This window comes from Sardina pilchardus, unplaced genomic scaffold (assembly GCF_963854185.1).
Source record: "Sardina pilchardus unplaced genomic scaffold, fSarPil1.1 HAP1_SCAFFOLD_126, whole genome shotgun sequence".
NCBI classification, from domain to species: Eukaryota; Metazoa; Chordata; class Actinopteri; order Clupeiformes; family Clupeidae; genus Sardina; species Sardina pilchardus.
Genome location: NW_026910918.1, coordinates 63774 through 74626, shown reverse-complemented (window position 1 = coordinate 74626; position 10853 = coordinate 63774).

The following is a 10853-nucleotide window of genomic DNA, read 5'->3' as shown; positions in this document are numbered from 1 at the left end:
ACCCAACACCAACATGTGTTATTTTGTGCCATGTGCTTCAGTGTACGTGTATAGCATAGTATATTTACCCAACACCTAAATGTGTTACTTTGTGCCATGTGCTTCAGTGTACGTGTATAGCATAGTATATTTACCCAACACCTAAATGTGTTACTTTGTGCACTGTGCTTCAGTGTACATGTATAGCATAGTATATTTACCCAACACCAACATGTGTTACTTTGTGCCATGTGCTTCCCTGACACATCTCTTAGTGAGTTCAGGTAGCTGTTAAACACATGCATCTGAGCCTATTGGTAATGTTATCTTAGTGAGTTCAGGTAGCTGTTAAACACATGCATCTGAGCCTATTGGTAATGTTATCTTAGTGAGTTCAGGTAGCTGTTAAACACATGCATCTGAGCCTATTGGTAATAGCTATGCCAGTTTTAATCATCTCTGCATATGAAGAACCTTACGGTTCTAACACATGAAGTAAGATGAACAATGTTCTACTTTTATGTTATACATACTGTATGTCAAAAATGGTATGAAAGGAAGGCAATCTGTAATGTGCATAGGCCTGTCACGATAACAAATTTTGCTGGACGATAAATTGTCCCAGAAATTATTGCTATAAACGATAATATTGCCGTTCTGAGATCATTTTTATCTAATATAATGATAATGGCATAATAATGCAGGTACACCTTTTCAAAGATCAATAACTTGTATTTCTAAAGAATAAGGAACTGGAATGGGAAGACATTTTTAAATATCCACAATAAATGAACAAAACAACCAAAAACAATAAATACAATGGACTCTCAGGGCCAGATGTACTAACGTTTTGCGCCCATTTCAGACGTAGCGTGCGCGTAAAAACATGGGGAGGATATGTATTAACAGGCCGCAATGAGAGAAACGCGCAGACTGCCTGCCGTGGGAGCTGAGAATGGCTATTTGCGCTTTTCCGTGTCATGCATATTAATTCCTGGGCGGATCAGCTGAAAATGGGTGTAACGCGCAAGTACAGGGGAGGAGAGGTGCTAATAGCGATTGATTAAGTATTCCGCCATATGTATGAAAACAGCGCACGTCTATTTTGCGTTGAAAAACTTCCGCCTGCTAAAAGCAGGTGTAATCCAAATTGCGGTTGACTGCTTCTCTCCGAAAAGCGTTTAGAGACAGCTGAATCAGTATTCAGAGCATCAGTTTTCTTCATTGTACTATGTCAAAGGCAACCTTAACTTTCGTTTGCCTCTGTAATATCGTATTGTCTCTTTCACGACATAGCCCTTCTCAATCTGTTAGACCAAGTATTAAGTCATAGCCCTGCCCTGGTCTACGTGTAGTAAATAGTTCAAGTTTTTTTTTTTAAGTGGATTAGTATAACTACTAGGCCTACTCTGTCTGTCGCTGCTCGTTGACATCTCTTTGTATCATGTATGATCGCTAAACGTTGACTCTTTTTAATGTTGCAATATTCAACTGCGCTTGTGGTTTAGCTTTGCACCCGCAATTGGCGTGTTACAGGGGGCGGGAACGGGCGGTGTTGGACGCAAATAACGTAGTGGAGTGACAGCTTAGTAAATTCCACGCAATATAGTAAAGCACAGCGTTCGCATTCTGCGCATACGAAAACTCGGTATTAGCGCTGTCTTAGTACATCTGGCCCTCAGTCTCTACTAACACTCTGTTTAAGGGCCAGCAAATTAAAACGTGACATGCAACAGGGGGCGTGTAGAGTGACAGTTGCTAAGCCTTATGCACGGAACTAAATGTCATCATAGCTGATCAATTAGGCCTACGCAGTCAGCTAAACATTTGAAACTTGCGCAAAACGGCATGAACCCAGCATCTGCACGTCACATAAAACACAAATTGAAGCAATAAGTTGGTCCGCGGATAATCCTACTGCAAAGCCTTTTCACAGGTATGCTACGTTTATGACATATAACGTTGATTACGAACACATTTCACCACAGCTGACAATTAGCTTACGACATTTTAACCGGAGCTGCCGGCTGTTTTGGCTGATTCTTGAGCTCTCAGCGGAGTGCAGACTTTGCGGAGTGTGTCTTTATCAGATGATGAAAGAACGTAGCTTATAAGCATGATTTTCTGAACTGCATTATCACTATTTTTACCCCCATACCTGTCAAGCTACAACAGAAAGCCTCTTCAGTGTGCTTAGGCCAATCGCCAAAGCCTCGTCTAGCCTGTTAATCAAATGAATGTAAGAAAGTAAAGTTGTCCGTCATGTTATTGAAAGATACATGTCTGACAAGTGACTGACATGAGGGTTCACTCCTCGTTAGGCTGCGCTAAAGGAACCGAGAGGGGTCGCCGTGGTTATCCTCTCTTTCGTGGAGAGAGAGAGAGAGACGAGAAAAACAATCAAGCATGAAAATGGAAATTATCGCGGCCGGAAAAGTTATCGAGCTCATTTTTTTTATCGTGCGATTTATTGATTTATTGAATATCGCGACAGGCCTAAATGTGCACCACAATGAATTCTATAATATATGAACAGTCTTATTATAAACAAAATACCTGATCTGTGACTTTGCTCCTCCTGATATGTGACTGCTTGGAGTAATTCTCTTGAATCGCTGTGCTGCTGCTAACACGGCATCTCTGCATCATCAACTGGGAGGGGCTAGTGTGTGTTCTATGTCACATGGTTTCCAGGCAACAGGCCTGTTGGTTATGAGAATCAGAGAGACACTCAAGAAAAGTCATGCCTATATCACTGTGAAGTGACTGCCATTTTGTTATTCAATATGTGTACATTATGTGTTGATTATGAAGAGTAAGACACATATAGTAAGGTACAGTACAGAACTGGCCGCCATTTTGGTATTCAATATGTGTACATTATGTGTTGATTATGAAGAGTAAGACACATACAGTAAGGTACAGTACAGAAGTGGCTGCCATTTTGGTATTCAATATGTGTACATTATGTGTTGATTATGAAGAGTAAGACACATACAGTAGGCCTTTAGACAGGGGCGTCGATAGGAGTTCAAAAGATTCGGGGCTATAGCCCGGCTGACCCTTCCATTTTCCGGGGGTCCGGGGGTTTTTCCCCCGGGAAAATTTGAAAATTGGGCTGTGAAAGATGCGATTTCAACATAGTTTGAGAAGGAAAGTAAGGCCAATCGTTGAGGTAATCGTCGTCATATTTTTAAAACAAAAATAATTTCCCCACTAGACCGAAGTCTACGTCTACTGAGTTTAGATGTGTAGCCTAGGGCCTACATCTAGCAGAACGTTAATAATAAACAGACTGACGAAGATCTAGGCTAATCGAAACGTTAGTCTGTTGCTGTGCACCTTTGCATTACAATAAAAAAAAACATTAAGCCTTATAAACTGTGCTGCTCCGTATCATCCCCCTTTTGATCAACCTGTCCCCTGCCGTGGATGCAGTTGCTTGCAGAAGAGCATACCATTACTTTTTTTTAAGTTCCCTATATGTAATTTATTGACTTCAATATAGGCTACACGTATTTCACGCTTACAATCAAAAATAGAGGACGCCGGGTGGCCGGTCACATCGTTAAAGTTAACCTAATAACCAGCTTTTTTTTTGGTATGACAGAGTTCTGCTTATGTGCTTAATGTTGTTTATGGTGCTTTCTACCTCTTTGTGTACACATGTTTTCGTGACGTTGGCGTTGATAGAAATATATAGGCTACAACAGCCTTTATTCCATAATATTTTCAAGTGAATTCACTTGTTAATTAAGTAATTAATCGATGTAATGTGATGCACATTTTCTATTGCGCTGGATGCTGCAGCTACATATGTAGTAGGCTAGGCCTATAGCGAATGAAACACTTGTAACACGAATGTAGCCTATTATGTAGCGAATGGTGAGGATGTATTTATCAAATGTAGCGAATCAAATGTAGCGAATGGTGAGGCCAGATGCATGCGCGTCGGGACCTGAAGTGGCCGTCTTGGGATGCGCGAGACAATATTTTCGCGCTATATGTGTGAACATTCTGAGCAGGCTCACAGTATTTGCATCGCTCCACACCCTGGACACATGATACTGATACGGCGGGAGTCCTAAACTGTTGAAGCAAGCTATACCTGCTCCTCCTGTCCTGACTGACGACGACGACGAAGATGGACGTCTTCTCGGTTTTCTCCCCCCCTCCCTAAATGTAAGTAGCCTAAATCTACGTAGGATAGCCTACGGTTGATTTTAAAATGTCGTTTTATTTTGTCACTTGTCATTGCCAAGTCACACAGATAGTAGCCTGAATATAGCCTACCAGACAGTCGTTCGCCAGTCTCATATTGGCCTAGATTTAAATGGTGCGCTTTGAGGCTAAAAGTCAGTCAGGAGGGCTATAATGAAGATAACTTGAATATGTTAATTTAGCCTATTTAATTGGGGATATATAAATATAACATTTGTGAACGAGTCCACTGTTTATAATTCGACACAGATTCGGCACAGATTAGTAGCCTAGACAGGGATTTCCAAACTTCTTAGTTTACACGACATGAAAAGGGTTCGGATTTTTTTTTATATTATTAGCTTTATAAATCGTAGGCCTATGTAATTAATTCGTCAGTAAATACACAATTTCGAATGGGGTTATAATTATATAGAAACATAATTAAATGAAATAATTTGTAAACTCTATAGCCTAGTAAAAAAGGCGCCTTATTAAACATGATGACTGGAATGCGTCAATAGAATGTGTTACTTCAATGTGTCGGATGGTGGACGTGCGCGAGCTAAATCAGGATTAAAGTACGCGGTCCATGGGTCCATTCATTTTTTAATCCTATGTAAGGCGACAGTGTCATAGTGCTGCTGTGAATAGACACTTACCCAAAAAGTAAGAACAGACATCCTAGGATTATTTTGCCATTTATTGAAAACGTGGACAGAACCTAGAGGGCCTGAGAGAAAACACAGCCCTCCCCTCAGTATTAGAACTAGTTAAAAAGAACGAGCTAGAACTACTGGCTATGGCCACTGGCTATGTACACTAAACAAAATTAACACTGTGTGTGTGTGTGTGTGTGTGTGTGTGTGTGTGTGTGTGTGTGTGTGTGTGTGTGTGTGTGTGTGTGTGTGTGTGTTTAGAGTGGGGCATTGCAGAGAAGTGGACAAGTGGATGGAGAAGTGGACACCACTATTGTGGATGGAGAAGTGGACACCACTATTGAAGACGGAGAAGTGGACACCACTATTGAAGACGGAGAAGTGGACACCACTATTGAAGATGGAGAAGTTGACACCACTATTGTGCTGTGGGAGGGAGAATCAATGAGTGCCGTCTTGATTTGAGTGAGGCAAATGCATCGATCACCTTGTCCACACTGACATCTGCAACCAGCTCTCTCTCTATCGCCAGCACCGCCAAATCATTTAGCCTCTCCTGGCCCATAGTTGACCGGAGCCATGTGTGGAGTCGGCGTAGAGCACTGAATGAGCGCTCACAGCTGCAGCTGCTCACCGGGATTGTGAGTGCCACCTGCAAGATAGCCTTCAATGAGGGGAACATCAAAGAGTCCAGAAGCTTGTAGACACTAAGGATATCTGGGATGGCTTCTGGCTCCTTCCTGCTCAGGAAGCTCTTTGCCACCATGACCTCCTCTGAGACCAGCTGGATTTTGTAGTGAGCAGCCAGTTTCCCCAGTGACTGCAAGCAGAGGAAGGATTTGGAGGCTGGGTGGCATGCCTGGATTCCCTCCAAGAGCTCTCCTGCGACTGTGGAGAACCGATGATCCAGTTCGTTGATCATCCGATCAATGCACGGGAAGAAGAGCCTCTGCCGCAGACACTCTGAGTCGCTGACCAGGTCAGAGCCTGATCCAACGGATGCCTCCACAACAAAATCTTCCATTTTCCTCTGTTTTCGTCTTGGTGCAGCAGAGGGCTCTGGGATGTTGTTGTCAGAGCAGAGCTGCTTTGTAGCGGCATAGAGGTCCTCAGACACCTGTTCCGTTCTCTGATTGACCAGGGTGTCATGGATGGCACTCTTGAACTGAATGGCCCTCACCAGATCAATGGTTCCCCCCTGCAGGAACTTGTGAAATCCCTCTGTGATCCCCAAAAGCCTCTTGAAAACAAAGAGCAGGTATACATTGGCCGTTTTTGACAATTTTGCGTGTAGACCCACTGCAACTGGCGTGTTTATTCTCTCCAAGCTTTTGAGGACGGCAGGGAAATTCCGCAGCAGTGCGTTGATGGAGTTCACCTGACAAGCCCACCGGGTGGTAGAAATTTGGACCAGTTCACCCTGCTCGATGTTGAACTCCTTTTGCACAGCCACAAACTGGTCATGGTTGAGAATTGAAGAACTGAAACATGAGTACAAGCTCTCCAGCATGTCAAAAAAACTGCTTGCCTCAGGAATGGCCTTACATGTATGGCAGAGGACTAAATTCAGCTCATGTGCATAGCAGTGCACGTAGATGGCCTCTGGGTGTTTCTCCCGAAAACGAGCTTGCACGCCTCGAACTGACCCGCTCATCACTGCAGCACCATCATATGATTGGGCCACAACTGAAAGATGATCAATGCCATGTGACTGAAGAACCTGCTCCAAGGAATCTGTGATCGCTTCAGCATTGTATCCATTCAGTCTCCTCAAACAAAGGAATCGTTCCATTATTTGATTCCCAAACACATAACGGACACATACAGCAAGCTGCTCAGTGTTCCCATCCTTGGCCTCATCAGCCATGACGGAGAACATCTTTGATTCCCTCACCTCATCCATTATCTTGGCTGTGATGTGAGCTGAGGAACACTCGATGAATTCATTCTGTGAGGATGGAGAAAGGTATGTGGTATTGAGAGGAGCTTTGTACTGCTGTAGGAAGGGATCAAATTTGGACAAGAGCTTACACTCTAAAAAATGCTGGGTTATTTTTTCAACCAAACCGCTGGGTTGAGGCTGCTGGGTCATTTTATTGGGTTGTTTTAACTCGTATTGGGTCATTTCTGTAACCCAGCTTGTTGGGTTGATAGTACAGCGCTGCTGGGTTGACCATTTAGGACTGTGCCCCTCCTCTCCCCCACCTGATGTGGAGCACACTGCCCAGCACCTGGGTGAATTTAACACAGCTGCATAGTTATTTGAGAGGTTGAAGAAAAAAATCGGTAGACATATTCTTTCAACCGTCCAGTCCAGCAGCTGCTGCCAACAAATGCAATGGAAATCAGGCGATTTCGGAAGGTATGTATCTGTTTTTAACTTCTGCATTTTAAAAAGAAATCCAGACGAATTTTAAAAGTCCACCCAGAGACATACCCTTTGTGATATGAATGAATATTCTGCCTGGCGATTTCATTCAGCCTCAAGCATGACAGCTATATTAGCTAGCAGTTAAGCTAAGTTAACATTAACTTACAATATCTGTTCATGTTAAATCTACACAAAGACAGACTCATAAAAAACACAGTTCTGTGTTCACTGGGTATGAACCGCTGAACAGAAACAAAACGAACTTTTACAACGAACTAAAATTAGCATAACAGCTGTAGGTAATGTTAGCAGACAAGTAACAAAATTATGCTTTGTGGTGCAGCTGAGGTTTATCAGCTAATGTTAGCTAGGCTACAGCGAAGTAGTCTCTGCCCAACACACGTAACTGACGGTAATAATCATGGCAAACAACATCTTATTAACTAATTTAGGGTAGCTTCATATTATAGCCATGTTACTTATTGGGTGTATTTTGGTAGTAGCGTTACAAACACCTTGGATTCACTGACTGAATAACGTGCTAACATTGGCTAGCTAACGTTAGCATCGCCACTACTGAAATTACGTTTATTAGCCTGCTTATCCAGCTCATCTCCAAACGCACGTTTTGTATTACCTGTATTAGGATTAAAACAACGCCATAATATTAGGTCTCCTGGTGGATTTTTAATGTTCGTCAACATCATTCATTGATAATGGTTCATGGAAGTCTTGATATAAAGCTCTGTAAATAACTGATTCTTTTTTTTTCTTTGATTGACAGGGCTGACCCCCGAAACGGACCGTGGAATCTGCCTGCCTTCATGGAAGTAGCCTATCACAGACTGTTCAAAAATAAAGAAAAGTATATAATAAATAATCATGTCTGTTTTATTTCATTGCATGGCTATTCTTGCCCATTTCTCATATAATATATTGTCTGTATCCAAGCTGTCAACAAAATGTGTGACTTTAAGTTTGGCTATTTAAGTGAAGTGTTTTAAAAATGAACCAGTGGATTTTTTGGGATTTGGTTTCAAATATAACCCAAACATTATGTAAATTTAACTAAACATTCGTGTCAAAATAACCCAACACATTGGTTAAAATATCAACCCACCCGCTGGGTTAAATTTAATAACCCAATTTGCTGAGTTAAGATAACCCAATGCTGTGTTGGACCCCATTTTACTCAGCAGTTGGGTTGAAAATAACTAAATTTGGGTTGTTTTTAACCCAGCATTTTTTAGAGTGTAATGCACTCAAGAAAGTTCCCTTGGTTGGAGCTGTCTTCCCCCTCACTGTGGCCTCTGAAGGGAATTCCCTGCTTGACCAAAAAGATGACCACTGAAACAAGGCGGCAGAGATACTCCCTTCTCTCACTGATCTCTGCTGCATTAGCAGCAACAAGTTGCTCAGTGACATCCCCATGGACCTTGGTTGCCTTGTAGCTCTTCCAGGCCATCAGTGAAGCCCTATGCAAGGCAGTTTTCTCATGATCCCTGAAAGAATCCAACGCCCTCTTCCAGTTGGTGTAGCCAGTGGTTACGAGGCCATCTTTGTTTGCCCTGCCCTCCTGCTTGCTAAACACTCGACAGCAAAAGCAGAAAGCAGCCTTTTTGACTGCTGAGTATTCAAGCCAGTTGAAGGAGTCATACCAGGTCTTCTGGAACGACCTCTTCTGGAGCCCAAAATAGCTTGAAGGGAAGTGGATGTCCTTCGGTTGACTTGGGCCTGTATCTGGACTCCCTAAACTGCTCTCTCCTGCATTTCCCTCATCTCTCCCTGGCTCATCTGTGAGACAACAGCAGCAAAGTAAGGGCCACTAGGTATGTACAACAAAACTTTAAACTAAAATATTTCTGTTATTCCATGTATAACACAATTTGTTAGAGCTTTTCAGGATGTGTGCAAGTCTTTCTTTTGTTTCCTTCTGAGGCATCGGCCAGGTGAGTTCTACACATGAATGTTCATCATGAATGAGGTTCTACTATAACTTTGAAGTACTTTACTTTTTTAAAGGTTTGCCTAAAATTGCACGGTGCCTGCTTTAGAGGCCACTGTTCCCACCTAGTTTGACCTATTCATGGGTTTCATCAGGTGCCTTTTCACAGGTGTATGCAATCAAGCACCTTGATTAATAATGCAGACTGCATGGTGCTTGATCTTGTGAAGCTGGGTGCCAAAGTAGATCAATATAGCATGAAATGAGTGCTGTAGACCATTATTTGCCAAGGTATGCTCATGCGTTTTTAAAATCCCTAATGGAAACTCTCCATTGGACTTTTGGCTATCCAAAATGCATACTGAAAATCAAATGCTTACTGCACACGGGGACAGTAGTGAATTAATGAATGCAATGTGTTAACATGTTTGTAGAGCTCTTTGTTTCATGACCTCCTAATTAATTTCAACTGTACCACAGTGAGACAAACATGGGAAGTGATCTAGGAGACCAGTGAGGATCAATGTATGATTCCAGTAAGCGACGAATGATTATCAACCATGTTTTGGATGCATACTACAATTAATAAACTTAATGTTCAAACTGAAAGTCAATTTTAGTGGTGTCTTCCTTTTATTGTCTTTAAATGGGAATGTTACAATCATTTGTGTGATGATCTGAAACTTAATGAAAAGCAGACTATTCATGTTTAAAGGTCAAACTTATCAGAAATAGAACATGTTATTGAAGAATGTGCTATATTGTAATGAGAGGCAGCAGTTAATCCATCAGATACAATGGAGAGATACGAGATTAAATGATTCTACAAATTAATTCTGGAGAGTTATGTTTCAGGTTTTTCTTTTCCCTTTTAAAAATAACTGGATGGATTAATACATCAGAATTTAAGTGTAGGGAAATAAATTATTCAGACCCACACTCCAGAAGGTGGCGGTAATGCAACATAACGTTGTTTGCCAACTGTCATCATGAAAACAAGAAGTGTAACCGCACACAGGCTAATCGCTTATCGAAATGAGAACATGATGTGAGGACGCGTACTTGTTTAATTTGATTGAGTGAGCGGCCATCGAATAAAACAATTATTTATGCCCGTGACGTGATGAATGAATGCATCATTTCCAGGTGCCACTCAATCGCTATTAATCCATGTTCAATTGTCAGTTTGCATGGAAGTTATTGGTGCGTTTGGTTAGGAATACCTGTAGCTAGCCTGGCTCAACTCGGTTAACTATGGTAACTAGCACCTAGCAGTGTTAAAAACAAATACATAAAAAAAAAGCCTGCTGACGGTCTGATAGTGGACTTAATGGAACACGTTCATGGAAAACGAGTGTTTATGAAGATCGTGTGATTGGATTCTACAGAGCTGGGGCCCGTTGCACAAAAGCAGAATTAAGACATCCGGGATAAGTTACTGAGCCGCGATCACTGAATCCTAAACAAGAGCATACCGGCTGAATTGGTTGCACAAAGACCAATCCAGGATGAGCAGACACGGATTCATCAAGCCAGGTGTAAGTTATCCGGTGTATGTGCGCGTTCTCGTTTCTCCCCCAATAACTCGCGGTTGGAATAAAAAAAGACGCGAAAAATAGCGTCTTGCACACAAAGTAAACAACCGCTTTTGATATAGACTAACAACGAGGTAAAGTTTTACTTTTTTGGATGGGGGATC